Genomic DNA, 15,164 nt, shown 5'->3' on the forward strand with positions numbered 1-15,164 from the left:
TAAACTGGGGTCTGGGAGGACACAAATATTCAGTCCATAGAAAACTTGGAATCATCCTTGATATCCGTCTTTGCCATTCTGTGTAGATTCAGTTACCCCCTACAAAGCTCTCAAGGCTGTCCACTTCTCTCCAAAGAACATTGCCAGCCCTGTGTAAGTGATTTTTGTCTTTTACTGGGCGACAAATAGAATGATATCTTCCTAATTGTCCCATTGGTCCCACTACATTATTCAACACATTGCAGACTTTGGTGATATTTTGAAAGATAAATCCAATCAAGCTACTTCAGAATTAGCTAAACATCGTTGTACCATCTCATTTTTCTTAGAATAAAGCTAGAATATACTTAGACTCCCGATGAGCTGCCCTTTGGTCTCTGTCCCTTTCTTACTATTCATGCTACCTTTTCTTTCATTGCTGGGAACATTTTCACCACCATCCCACCTCAGGGCTTTCGTGCATGCCATCATCTTGACCTGGCACTCTGTCCCCACCTCACACTCTCCTTAGCTAATTGATGACTCCTCTTGTGACACAAAGACATGACACCCAAACTCTTTCAAAGAGGAATTTCTTGTCCCAGTGGCTGGGAGGACCACTGACAGAGAGCTCCAACTGTTAGCCCATTTGGGAATTGCCTCAGCTGCAGGGAGCATTCTTGGCCAAGGTCATGCCCTTTTTGGAGAGGTCAACAACCAATTACTGAGGGACAACTCTGACGGGACACGGCAGCTCTGGAGCGCCCCCATGAGGTCAGTGGGGACCTGCATCACAGCTTGATTTCTCCCTCTGCTAAATCCTCTTCCTTTCCCTTCCTTCCACAGAGGTGGATCCTGATGACTCTAATAAACATTCTGCCCACTAATCACAGACTATTTCCAATCACTCCTCCTTCAGGGGTCTGCTTAGATGTCATTTCCTCAAGGAAGCTGTGTCTTAGTTTTCCAGGGCTGCCAAAATAAATACCCACAACCTTGGTGACTTGCAACAACAAAAATGTATTCTCTACCTTTTCTGTAAACTAGAACTCTGAAACTAACGTGTTGGCTGGGCTATGCTCTCTCCAGATCCTCTAGGGGAGAATCCTTCTCTGCCTCTAATAGGTTCTAGTGGTAGCTGGCAATCCTTTGCAATCCTTGGCTTACTGTTGTTTTTCAGTCTTTAAGTTGTGTCCGTCTCTTTCTAATCCTATGGACTCCCACAAGCCAGGCTTCCCTGTCCTTTACTATCTCCCAGAGTTTGCTCAAACTCGTGTTCATTGAGATGGTGATACCATCCAGGCATCTCATTCTCTGTCACCCTCTTCTCCTGCTCTCAATCTTTCCCAGCATCAGGGTCTTTTTCAATAAGTAAGTTATTCAAATTGGGTGGCCGGCCAAAGTATTGGAGGGTCAGCATCAGTCCTTGCAATTAATATTCAAGGTTGATTTCCTTTAGGATTGACTGGTTTAATCTTTCTGTCCAAGGGACTCTCAAGAGTCTTCTCCAGCACAATTCGAAAGCATCAATTCTTCAGTGCTCAGCCTTCTGTATGGTCCAACTCTCACTTGGCTTGTAGATGTATATTCTAATCTCTGTCTCCATGTACATATGGCCTTCTTCCCTGTGTGCAAATTACCCTCCTCTTATATGGACACAGCCATATTAGATCTAGGGCCCATCCTAATCCAGAATGACTTCATCTTACATTGTTTACATTGTAATCTACAAGGAGGAGCTAAGATGCTGGAGGAATAGGACAGGGAGACCACTTTCTCCCCTACAAATTCATTGAAAGAACATTTGAATGCTGAGCAAACTGAACAAAACAACTTCTGATCCCTAGCAGAGGACATCAGGCGCCCAGAAAAATAGCCCATTGTCTTCAAAAGGAGATAGGACAAAATATAAAAGATAAAAAGAGAGACAAAAGAGCTAGGGACGGAGACCCATCCAGGGAAGGGAGTCTTAATAGAGGAAGTTTCCAAACACCAGGAAACCCTCTCACTGGCGGGTCTGGGGGAAGTTTTTGAATCTCGGAGGGCAACCTAACTGGGAGGGAAAACAAATAAAACCCACAGATTGCATGCCTAAAAGCAACTCCCAGCAGAAAAGTACCCCAGACGCTCGCATCCACCACCAGCAAGTGGGGGCTGAACGGAGAGGAGTGGGTGACATTGCTTAGGGTAAGGACCGGGCCTGAATGCCCTAAGGGCAATCGGAGGGAGCTAACATGAGATAACAACTTAAACTGTGGGATAGCAAGAGAGAGAGAGAAAATTAACTGGCAAAAAGTGCTAACTGAACACACTGCTGGCCCATTCACAGAACAGAAGAAAGACTGAGCAATTCCAGAGAAGAGCTATCTGGTGGTGGACCGGCCCATCCCCCTGCTGGAGGCAGGAGGCAGAGGGGAGGGGAAAGGGGCAAACTCGGCCCCAGAGATGGCATCCCCTACCAAACTGCAAACAGGCTTCCAGTTTCTAACCGAAGACTTCCTGAGATTCTGGATGCTTGACATCCACCAGGAGGGTCGCGGCTAAAGACCAGCTCTACAGAATAGACACAAGACGCACCCAACCGGCTCATGGAAACTGAGGTTGGGACCGCGCAGGGAAAAAGGTGCACCGCACGCGGGGAGAGTGCGCTCGTCAAGCTCCTGGCTGCCTGAGCTGCTCGGGCGGGGAAGGCACAAAACGCAGGCACAACCAAGTCTGCACTTTTGTGGAGTACCCGAAAACTGGAACCGCACGCAACTCAGGGCCCACTCCCTATAGAGCAGCCTGGAGCCTGAGCAGTGTGGACGGGGAAAGCACATGTATGTGAGCGGGGTGCAAACCCAGTGTGGCCGGAACACCGCGAGTGCTCCCCACACGGGTCAGTGACATTTGTCTGCAGCGCCCCGCCCTCCCCACAGCACGACTGAACGAGCGAACCCAAATTAGAGGCCACCTCCGCCCGCCTGTGTCAGGGCGGAAATTAGACACTGAAGAGACCTGCAAACAGAAGCCAAATAAGCAAAGGGAACTGCTTCAGAAGTGACTGATGCAACAGAATAAAATCCCTGTTGTTAACACTGACTACACTGGAAGGGGCCTATAGATATTGAGAAGTGTAAGCTGGAAGAGGAGCTATCTGAAACTGAACCAAACTCAAACTGCCCACAACAGCTCCAGAGAAATTCCTAGATATATTTTTACTATTTTTAAAATTTAAAATATATATATATATATTTTCTTTTTCAAATTTTTTCTTTTATTTTCTTTAAAAATTCCCTATTACTCGTCTATTACTCCTTAATTTTCATTTTCATATATTTTTACTATTTTTTAATTAAAATTTATTTTTCTTTTTTTTCTTTTATTTTCTTTTAAAGTCCTCTATTACTCATCTATTACTCCTTAATTTTCATTTTCATTCTCATATACTTTCACTATTTTTTAATTAAAAAAATTTTTTTTCTTTTATTTTCTTTTAAAGTCCTAATAAAGGACTCTCCTCTATTACTCCTTCATTTTCATTCTCATTTCACTATAACCTTGCCCCCCCCAAAAAAAGACCCTATTTTTGAAGCAAACTTCAGATATATTTCTTAAATTTTTTGTGTTTTTGTTTTTTAATATTGTATTTTTAAGAGACTACCTTCTACTCTAGATTTTTAATCTTTGTTTTTCAGTATTTGATACCAATTTGGGACATTTAAGAGCCCAATATTCAGTACCCATTTTTACTCAGGAGTGTGATGATTACTCTCTCCCCCTTTTGACTCGCCTTTTTCTCCCCCAGATCACCTCTATTTCCTCCCTCCCCCTTCTCTTCTCAATCCAATTCTGTGAATCTCTGTGGGTATTCTGGGCTATGGAGAACACTTACGGAACAGAGTACTGTGTAGATCTGTCTCTCTCCTCTTGAGTCTCCCTTTTTCTCCTCCTGCTCATCTCTATCTCCTTCCTCCCTCTCTCTTCTTCATGTAACTCTGTGAGCCTCTCTGGGTGTCCCTCACTGTGGAGAATCTTTTCACCATTAACCTAGAAGTTTTATTATCAGTGCTGTATAGTTGGAGAAGCCTTGAGGCTACTGGAAGAATAAGACTGAAAGCCAGAAGAAGGAGACTTCAGCCCAAAACCTGAGAACACCAGAGAACTCCTGACTACAGGGAACATCAAGTAATAAGAGATCATCCAAAAGCCTCCACACCCACACTGAAACCAACCACCACCCAAGACCCAATAAGTCCCAGAACAAGATATACCATGCAAATTCTCCAGCAACACAGGAACATAGCCCTGAACATCAATATACAGGCTGCCCAAAGTCACACCAAACACATAGACCCATCTCAAAACTCACTACTGGACACTCCATTGCGCTCCAGAGAGAAGAAATCCTGTTCCATGCACCAGAACACTGACGCAAGCTTCCCTAACCAAGAAACCTTGACAAGTCAATCGTCCAACCCCACCCACTGGGAGAAACCTCCACAATAAAAAGGAACCACGGACCACCAGAATACAGAACGGCGACTCCAAATACAGCAATCTAAATAAGATGAAAAGGCAAAGAAATACCCAACAGGTAAAGGAACATGAAAAATGCCCACCAAGCCAAACAAAAGAGGAGGAGATAGGGAATCTACCTGAAAAAGAATTTAGAAAAATGATAATAAAAATGATCCAAAATCTTGAAAACAAAATGGAGTTAGAGATAAATAGCCTGGAGACAAGGATTGAGAAGATGCAAGAAATGTTTAACAAGGACCTAGAAGAAATAAAAAATAGTTAATTAAAAATGAATAATACAATAAAGGAGATCAAACACACTCTGGAGGGAACCAAGAGTAGAATAACGGAGGCGGAAGACAGGATAAGTGAGGTAGAAGATAAAATGGTGGAAATAAATGAAGCAGAGAGGAAAAAAGAATAAAAAGAAATGAAGACAACCTCAGGGACCTCTGGGACAATGTGAAACGCCCCAACATTTGAATCACAGGAGTCCCAGAAGAAGACAAAAAGAAAGGCCATGAGAAAATACTCGAGGAGATAATAGCTGAAAACTTCCCTAAAATGGGGAAGGAAATAGCCAACCAAGTCTAAGAAACCCAGAGAGTCCCAAACAGGATAAACCCAAGGTGAAACACCCCAAGACACATATTAATCAAATTAACAAAGATCAAACACAAAGAACAAATATTAAAAGCAGTAAGGGAGAAATAACAAATAACACACAAAGGGATTCCCATAAGGATAACAGCTAATCTTTCAATAGAAACTCTTCAGGCCAGAAGGGAATGGCAGGACATACTTAAAGTAATGAAAGAGAATAACCTACAACCCAGATTACTGTACCCAGCAAGGATCTCATTCAGATATGAAGGAGAATTCAAAAGCTTTACAGACAAGCAAAAGCTGAGAGAATTCAGCACCACCAAACCAGCTCTTCAACAAATGCTAAAGGATCTTCTCTAGACAGGAAATGCAGAAAGGTTGTATAAACGTGAACCCAAAACAAAAAAAGTAAATGGCAATGGGACCATACCTATCAATAATTACCTTAAATGTAAATGGGTTGAATGCCCCAACCAAAAGACAAAGACTGGCTGAATGGATACAAAAACAAGACCCCTATATATGCTGTCTACAAGAGACCCATCTCAAAACAAGGGACACATACAGACTGAAAGTGAAGGGCTGGAAAAAAAATATTTCACGCAAATGGAGACCAAAAGAAAGCAGGAGTCGCAATACTCATATCAGATAAAATAGTTTCAAATAAAGGCTGTGAAAAGAGACAAAGAAGGACACTACATAATGATCAAAGGATAAATTCAAGAAGAAGATATAACAATTATAAATATAAATGCACCCAACATAGGAGCACTGCAATATGTAAAGCAAATGCTAATGAGTATGAAAGGAGAAATTAACAAAAACACAATAATAGTGGGAGACTTTAATACCCCCACTCACACCTATGGATAGATCAACTAAACAGAAAATTAACAAGGAAACACAAACTTTAAATGACACAATGGACCAGCTAGACCTAATTGATATCTATAGGACATTTCACCCCAAAACAATCAATTTCATCTTTTTCTCAAGTGCACACAGAACATTCTCCAGAATAGATCACATCCTGGGCCATAAATTTAGCCTTGGTAAATTCAAAAACAATGAAATCATTCCAGTCATCTTTTCTGACCACAGTGCAGTAAGATTAGATCTTACCTGCAGGAAAAAACAGCTATTAAAAATTCAAACACATGGAGACTAAATAACATGCTTCTGAATAACCAACAAATCATAGAAGAAATCAAAAAAGAAATCAAAATATGCATAGAAACAAATGAAAATGAAAACACAACAACCCAAAACCTATGGGACACTGTAAAAGCAATGCTAAGGGGAAGGTTCATAGCATTACAGGTTTACCTCAAGAAACAAGAAAAAAGTCAAATAAATAACCTAGCTCTACACCTAAAGCAATTAGAGAAGGAAGAAATGAAGAACCCCAGGGTTACTAGAGGGAAAGAAATCTGAAAAATTCGGGCAGAAATAAATGCAAAAGGAACAAAAGAGACATTAGCAAAAATCAACAAAGCTAAAAGCTGTTTTTTTGAAAAGATAAAAAAAATTGTCAAACTGTTAGCAAGACTCATTAAGAAACAAAGGGAGAAGAACCAAATTAACAAAATTAGAAATGAAAATGGAGAGATCACAACAGACAACACTGAAATGCAAAGGATCATAAGAGACTACTACCAGCAGCTCTATGCCATTAAAATGGACAACTTGGAAGACATGGACAAATTCTTAGAAAAGTATAACTTTCCAAAACTGAACCAGGAAGAAATAGAAGATCTTAACAGACCCATCACAAGCACAGAAATCAAAACTGTAATCAGAAATCTTCCAACAAACAAAAGCCCAGGACCAGATAGATGGCTTCACAGCTGAATTCTACCAAAAATTTAGAGAAGAGCTAACACCTATCTTACTCAAACTCTTCCAGAGAATTGCAGAAGAAGGTAAACTTCCAAACTCATTCTATGAGGCCACCATCACCCTAATTCCAAAACCAGACAAAGATGCCACAAAAAAAGAAAACTACAGGCCAATATTACTGATGAACATAGATGCAGAAATCCTTAACAAAATTCTAGCAAACAGAATCCAACAACATATTAAAAAGATCATACACCATGACCAAGTGGGTTTTATCCCAGGAATGCAAGGATTCTTCAATATCCGCAAATCAATCAATGTAATACACCACATTAACAAATTGAAAGATAAAAACCATATGATTATCTCAATAGATGCAGAGAAAGCCTTTGACAAAATTCAACATCCATTTATGATAAAAACTCTCCAGAATGCAGGAATAGAAGGAACATACCTCAACATAATAAAACCTATATATGACAAACCCACAGCAAATACTATCCTCAATGGTGAAAAATTGAAAGCATTTCTCCTAAAATCAGGAACAAGACAAGTGTATCTGCTCTCACCACTACTATTCAACATAGTTTTGGAAGTTTTTGCCACAGCAATCAGAGCAGAAAAAGAAATAAAAGGAATTTAGATAGGAAAATAAGTGAAACTCTCACTGTTTGCAGATGACATGATCCTCTACATAGAAAACCCTAAAGACTCTACCAGAAAATTACTAGAGCTAATCAACGACTATAGAAAAGTTGCAGAATATGAAATTAGCACACAGAAATCCCTTGCATTCCTATACACTAACAATGAGAAAACAGAAAGAGAAATTAGGGAAACAATACCATTCACCATTGCAACAGAAAGAATAAGATACTTAGGAGTATATCTACCTAAAAAACAAAAGACCTATACATAGAAAACTATAAAACACTGATGAAAGACTTCAAAGGGGACACAAACAGATGGAGAAATATACCGTGTTCATAGATTGGAAGAATCCATATTAGGAAAATGAGTATACTACCCAAAGCAATCTATAGACTCAGCATGATCTCTATCAAGCTACCAACAGTATTCTTCACAGAACTAGAACAAATAATTTCACAATTTGTATGGAAATACAAAAAAACCTCGAATGGCCAAAGCAATCTTGAGAAAGAAGAATGAAACTGGAGGAATCAACCTGCCTGACTTCAGACTCTACTACAAAGCCACAGTGATTAAGTCAGTACAGTACTGGCACAAAGACAGAAATATAGATCAATGGAACAAAATAGAAAGCCCAGAGATAAATCCACGAACCTACAGACACCTTATCTTCAACAAAGGAGGCAAGAATATACAATGGAATAAAGACAACCTGTTTAACAAGTGGTGCTGGGAAAACTGGTCAACCACTTGTAAAAGAATGAAGCTAGAACACTTTCTAACACCATACACAAACATAAACTCAAAATGGATTAAAGATCTAAAGGTAAGACCAGAAACTATAAAACTCCTAGAGGAGAACATAGGCAAAACACTCTCTGACATAAATCACAGCAAGATCCTCTATGACCCACCTCCCAGAATATTGGCAATAAAAGCAAAAATAAACAAATGGGATCTAATGAAACTTAAAAGCTTTTGAACAACAAAGGAAACTATAAGCAAGGTGAAAAGACAGCCTTCAGAATGGGAGAAAATAATAGCAAATGAAGAAACAGACAAAGGATTAATCTCAAAAATATACAAGCAACTCCTGAAGCTCAATTCCAGAAAAATAAATGACCCAATCAAAAAATGGGCCAAAGATCTAAACAGACATTTCTCCAAAGAAGACATACAGATGGCTAACAAACACATGAAAAGATGCTCCACATCACTCATTATCAGAGAAATGCAAATCAAAACCTCAATGAGGTACCATTACACGCCAGTCAGAATGGCTGCTATCCAAAAGTCTACAAGCAATAAATGCTGGAGAGGGTGTGTAGAAAAGGGAACCCTCTTACATTTTTGGTGGGAATGCAAGCTAGTACAGCCACTATGGAGAACAGTGTGGAGATTCCTTAAAAAACTGGAAATAGAACTGCCATATGACCCAGCAATCCCACTTCTGGGCATACACACTGAGGAAACCAGATCTGAAAGAGACACGTGTACCCCAATGTTCATTGCAGCACTGTTTATAATAGCCAGGACATGGAAGCAACCTACATGCCCATCAGCAGACAAATGGATAAGGAAGCTGTGGTACATATACATTATGGAATATTACTCAGCCATTAAAAAGAATACATTTGAATCAGTTCTAATGAGATGGATGAAACTGAGCCCATTATACAGAGTGAAGTAAGCCAGAAAGATAAAGACCAATACAGTATACTAACGCATATATGTGAAATTTAAAAAGATGGTAACTATAACCCTATATGCAAAACAGAAAAAGTGACACAGATGTACAGAACAGACTTTTAGACTCTGTGAGAGAAGGCGAGGGTGGGATGTTCTGAGAGAATAGCATTGAAACAAGTATACTATCAAGGGTGAAACAGATCGCCAGCCCAGGTTAGATGCATGAGAGAAGTGCTCAGGGCTGGTGCACTGGGAAGACCTAGAGGGATGGGATGGAGAGGGAGGCGGGAGGGGGGATCGGGATGGGGAACACATGTAAATCCATGGCTGATTCATGTCAATGTATGGCAAAAACCACTACAATATTGTAAAGTAATTAGCCTCCAACTAATAAAAATAAATGGAAAAAAATACATTGTAAACTACACCTTACACTGTTTACATCAGCAAAATTCTCTCTCTAAAGTTGCATGCCCAGGTTCCAGGTGTTAGAACCTCACCTATCTTTCTAGAGACACAATTTAACCCATAAACTGAATTCCTAAGGCTATATTTGGATGTAAGTCACATAAACTGTAGCGAATATTTGTCAGTCTTTTGAGAGACCAATATCTTTGAACAGTTTCCTACTATTTCAGGTATTTTCCTAATACTCACCATAGAAGTCCAATGTGTGTTTTCCCAGTCTCCTTTAAATTAAGGATGAAGGCATATAACTTCTCTCATTAGAGACATTCTTGCAAAATACAGAATTGGAAGCCAGTGATGCAAAGAAACATTCTCTGTAAAGAATCTATTTTGGCAAGGAAAGTGACAGAGATATCCAATTTCCAGAGGCAGGAGAATCAGAGTCTCCGAACTGTCAACTGCAAACCCACAGTGTGTATGTCCAAGGACAGCAGGTGAGGTGTCTTCAGTAGACCAATTATGTGGTGTGATTCTGTGCACTGATCTTAGATGTGTAGTTTTTAAGCACAGCTCTCTAGCCAGCTCCGGGAGTCAGTACGATTTATAATATCCTTTCGAAACTGCCTTTCTTCTTAAACTAGTGGGAATACATAAGTATTATCTGCAGCTAAACCCCTAACTTAAATAGAAGTCCAGCTTGAGTTAGTTTAAGTAAAAGAAGAAATGAAATGCAATGAAAATAAATTTACTGATTCGAAACTCTGTAAGTCTTCAGAATTGGAGTTGGAACCTGACGCTCAAAAATGCTCTCAGAACTTCTGTTTGCTTCATCACTCCTTTTATCTCTGCTTTTCTCTGTGTGACAAATTTACTGTTTCAGGTTGATTACCCCCAGTGGAACCAGGACCACCAGCAGCCCTTATACTCCTCTCCTGAGTTTTGAGAGCAGAGAGAAAAGGATTTCTCTTTGCCAGTTTATTTTACAGATCCAGGAAAAGCCTTTTGATTATCTATCTTGAGTTATACATGCCTCACCCCTGGATAATGGGCTTCTCTGGTGGCTTAGACAGTAAAGACTCTGTCTACAATGCAGGGTATGTAGGTTCGATCCTTGGGTCAGGAAGATTCCCTGGAGGAGGGAATGGCAACCCATTCCAGTATTCCTGGGTGGAGAATTCCATAGACAGAGGAGCCTGGTGGTCTACAGTCCATGGGGTTGGAAAGACTCAGATGGGATTGAGTGACTAAGCACATCCATGGATAAATCAGTACGATCAAGTAATTGAGTTTCTATGAATTCATTCCAATTACTGTGGCCAGAGAGGTAGATCATATCCAAATCCCTTTAACAACACATGCCAGAGTGGAAAATGGGAAAAAAGGAACAGATCTCCCACTACACTTCACCTCCACCCAGGGAGGGATGTTTGCAAATAGTAAGAGATAGAGTAGATGGCATAAATATATCCCCTCGAAAAATCATTGTCATCTTGGCCATTACCTCATTTTTCATCTACTGTAAATATTTTCTGTAATTACAGATAAAGTTTTATCTGTGCTTACAAATAGCAAGTACTATCCTTTAGGACTTAATTGTTGTGAAACAGGTCACTTTGTAACATTAATTAGAATATGGGCTCCATCTAGACACAAATCATCTACTATATGCTGCTATATTCCCAAAGTCTTGGGGAGGTAGCAACTAGGATATAAGGAGAAAAAGGCATTTATTAAACAACTGAATAAATAAATGACATTCTGATTCAATGAATGAATCTAGGACATGGTATTAAGGTAACCAAGAAGTTCAGTTCAGTTCAGTCACTCAGTAGTGTCTGACTCTTTGTGACCCCATAGACTGCAGCATGTCAGGTTTCCTTGTCCATCACCAACTCCTAGAGCTTGCTCAAACTCACATCCATGGAACTGGTGATGCCACCCAACCATCTCATCCTCTGTCATCCCCTTCTCCTCCTACCTTCAATCTTTCCCAGCATCAGGGTCTTTTCAAATCAGTCAGCTCTTCACATCAGGTGACCAAAGTATTGAAGTTTCAGCTTCAGCATCAGTCCTTCCAATGAATATTCATGACTGATTTCCTTTAGGATTGACTGGTTGGATCTCCTTGCAGTCCAAGGAACTCTTAAAAGTCTTCTCCAGCACCACAGTTTGAAAGCTTCAATTCTTTGGTATCCAGCTTTCTTTATAGTCCAACTCTCACATCCATATATGACTACCAGAAAAACCATAGCTGGAGGGAGGAGCCAAGATGGCGGAGGAGTAGGACGTGGAGACCACTTTCTCTCCTACAAATTCATCAAAAGAATAACTGAATGCAGAACAAACTTCACAAAACAACTTCTGATCGCTAGCTGAGGTCATCAGGCGCCCAGAAAAGCAGCCCATTGTCTTCGAAAGGAGGTAGGACAAAATATAAAGATAAAAAGTGAGACAAAAGAGCTAAGGACGGAGATCCGTCCCGGGAAGGGAGTCTTAGGCGGCATTGCTTGGGGTAGGGTCCGGGCCTGAGTGCCCTGAGGACAATCAGAGGGAGCTTCTGTGAGTTGCCAACTTGAACTGTGGGAGACCAAAAGAGAGAGAGAAAATTAACCGGCCGGAACACACTGCCGGCAGTTCGCAGAACAAAGAGACCGAGAAAGTCCAGAGAAGAGCTCGCAGGCTGCGGACCCGCCCAGCCCCGCCGGAGGCAGGAGGCAGGGGGGAGGGGAAGGTCGCGGCGAGACACAGGGCGCAGGCACCCGACCGGCGCGGGCGGGGACTGGGGCTGGGGACGCGGAGGGCGGAAGGCACACTCACCCGACTGGCGCCAGCGGAAACTGAGACTGGGTCCGTGGAAGGGAGTGGGCGCGCCACACCTGGGGCGAGTGCGCCCACCAAGCCCCTGGCTGCCTGGACCGCTCTGACGGGGAAGGCACAGAGAGCAGGCGCAGCTTTTCCTTCCGCGCTTTTGTGTAACACCCGAGGGCTGGAACCTCGCGCAGCGCGGGGCGCGCTCCATATAGAACAGCCGGGAGCCTGAGCAGCGCAGACGGAGAAAGCAGCGCCAGCCCCTCCCGGCGGCGCCAGCCCGTCCCCACAGCGCCAGCCCCTCCCCGCAGCACCAGCCCCTCCCCGCAGCGTCAGCCCCTCCCCGCAGGGCCAGCCCCTCCCCGCAGCGTCAGCCCCGCCCCGCAGCGCCAGCCCATCCCCGCAGCGTCAGCCCCTCCCAGCAGCGCGACGGAACTAGCTACCTGAATGAGTCCACCTCCGCCCGCCTGTGTCAGGGCAGAAATGAGGCTCTGAAGAGACCGGCAAACAGAAGCCAAATAAACAAAGGGAACCGCCTCAGAAGGGACTGGTGCAACAGATTAAAATCCCTGTAGAAAACACCGACTTCACCGGAAGGGCCCTGTAGATATCGAGAAGTGTAAGCTGGAACGAGGAGCTATCTGAAACTGAGCCGAACCCACACTGACCGCAGCAGCTCCAGAGAAACTCCTAGATATATTTTTACTTTTTTTTTTCTAAGTAAGGAAAAAAAAAAAAAATTTTTTTTTCTTCTTATATTTTTTCTTTTTTATTTTTTCTCTTTTATTTTCCTTTAAAATTCCCTATTACTCCCCCATTACTCCTTAACTTTCATTTTCATAGATTTTTACGATTTTTTTTTAATTAGGAAAAAAAAATTTTTTTTATTTTTTTTCTTTCCTTTTTCTCTTCTATTTTCTATTTTTCTCTTTCTCTTATTTCTTTTAAAGTCCTCTAGTACTCCTCTACTACTCCTTAATTTTCATTTTCAATACACTATAACCTTACAAAAAAAAAAAAAGAAGAGAAGCCCTATCTTTAAACCGAAGATTATCCTCTCCCAATCTTGACTCTCTGTTTTCTACCTCAGAACACCTCTATTTCCTCCTTTCCCCTTCTCTTCCCAATCCAATTCTGTGAATCTTTGTAGGTGACTGGGCGACTGGGCTACGGAGAACACTCTGGGAACAGACAACTGCGTAGATCTGTCTCTCTGCTCTTGAGTACCCCTTTTTCTCCTCCTGCTCATCTCTATCTCCCTCCTCCCTTTTCTCCTCTTCATGTAACTCTGTGAACCTCTGGGTGTCCCTAACGGGGAATCTTTTCGCCATTAACTAGAGTTTTATTATCAGTGCTGTATAGTTGAGAAAAGGGTCCTGAGACTACAGGAAGAATAAAATGGAAATCCAGCAGACGGCAAAAACTTAAGCCCAAAACCTGCAGAACACCAGAGAAACTCCTGGACTACATGGAACTTTAATAATAATGACCCGTCCCAAAGCCTCCATACCTACACGAAACCAACCACACCCAAGAGCCAATAAGTTTTAGGAGCAAGAATACCAACAAATCTCCAGCAACGCAGAACATAGCCAGTCAAATACAGGGTGCCAAAGGTCACCTAACACAGGACCATCTCAAAACTCATTACTGGGCAACTCCATGCCTCTCCAAGAAGAAGGAAATCAAGTTCCACGCACCAGGAAACTGACGCATAGCTTCCCTAACCATGGAAACCTTGGACAAGCCAATCGGTCTAACCCACCCACTGGGTAAATCCTCCACAATAAAAAGGAACCACAGACCTCCAGATACCAGAAAGCCCACTCCAGACCAGCACTAAACAAGATGGAAAAGGCCAAAGAAATACCCAACACGGATAAAGGGAACATGAAAAAATGCCCACCAAGTCAAACAAAAGAGGAGGAGAATGGGAATCTATCTGAAAAATAATTTAGAATAATGATAATAAAAAAGATCCAAAATCTTGAAAACAATTGGAGTTACAGATAAATAACCTGGAGACAAGGATTGAGAAGATGCAAGAAATGTTTAACAAGGACCTAGAAGAAATAAAAAAAGAGTCAATTAAAAATGAATAATGCAATAAATGAAACACTCTGGAGGGAACCAAGAGTAGAATAACGGAGACAGAAGATAGGATAAGTGAGGTAGAAGATAAAATGGTTGAAATAAATGAAGCAGAGAGGAAAAAAGAAAAAAGAATCAAAAGAAATGAGGACAACCTCAGGGACCTCTGGGACACTGTGAAATGCCCCAACATTCGAATCATAGGAGTCCCAGAAGAAGAAGACAAAAAGAAAGGCCATGAGAAAATACTCGAGGAGATAATAGCTGAACACTTCCCTAAAATGGGGAAGGAAATAGCCACCCAAGTCCAAGAAACCCAGAGAGTCCCAAACAGGATAAACCCAAGGCAAAACACCCCAAGACACATATTAATCAAATTAACAAAGATCAAACACAAAGAACAAATATTAAGCAAAAGCTGAGAGAATTCAGCACCACCAAACCAGCTCTTCAACAAATGCTAAAGGATCTTCTCTAGACAGGAAATGCAGAAAGCTTGTATAAACGTGAACCCAAAACAACAAGGTAAATGGCAATGGGACCACACCTATCAATAATTACCTTAAATGTAAATGGGTTGAATGCCCCAACCA

This window comes from Cervus canadensis, chromosome 7 (genome assembly GCF_019320065.1).
Source record: "Cervus canadensis isolate Bull #8, Minnesota chromosome 7, ASM1932006v1, whole genome shotgun sequence".
In the NCBI taxonomy this organism is placed as follows: domain Eukaryota; kingdom Metazoa; phylum Chordata; class Mammalia; order Artiodactyla; family Cervidae; genus Cervus; species Cervus canadensis.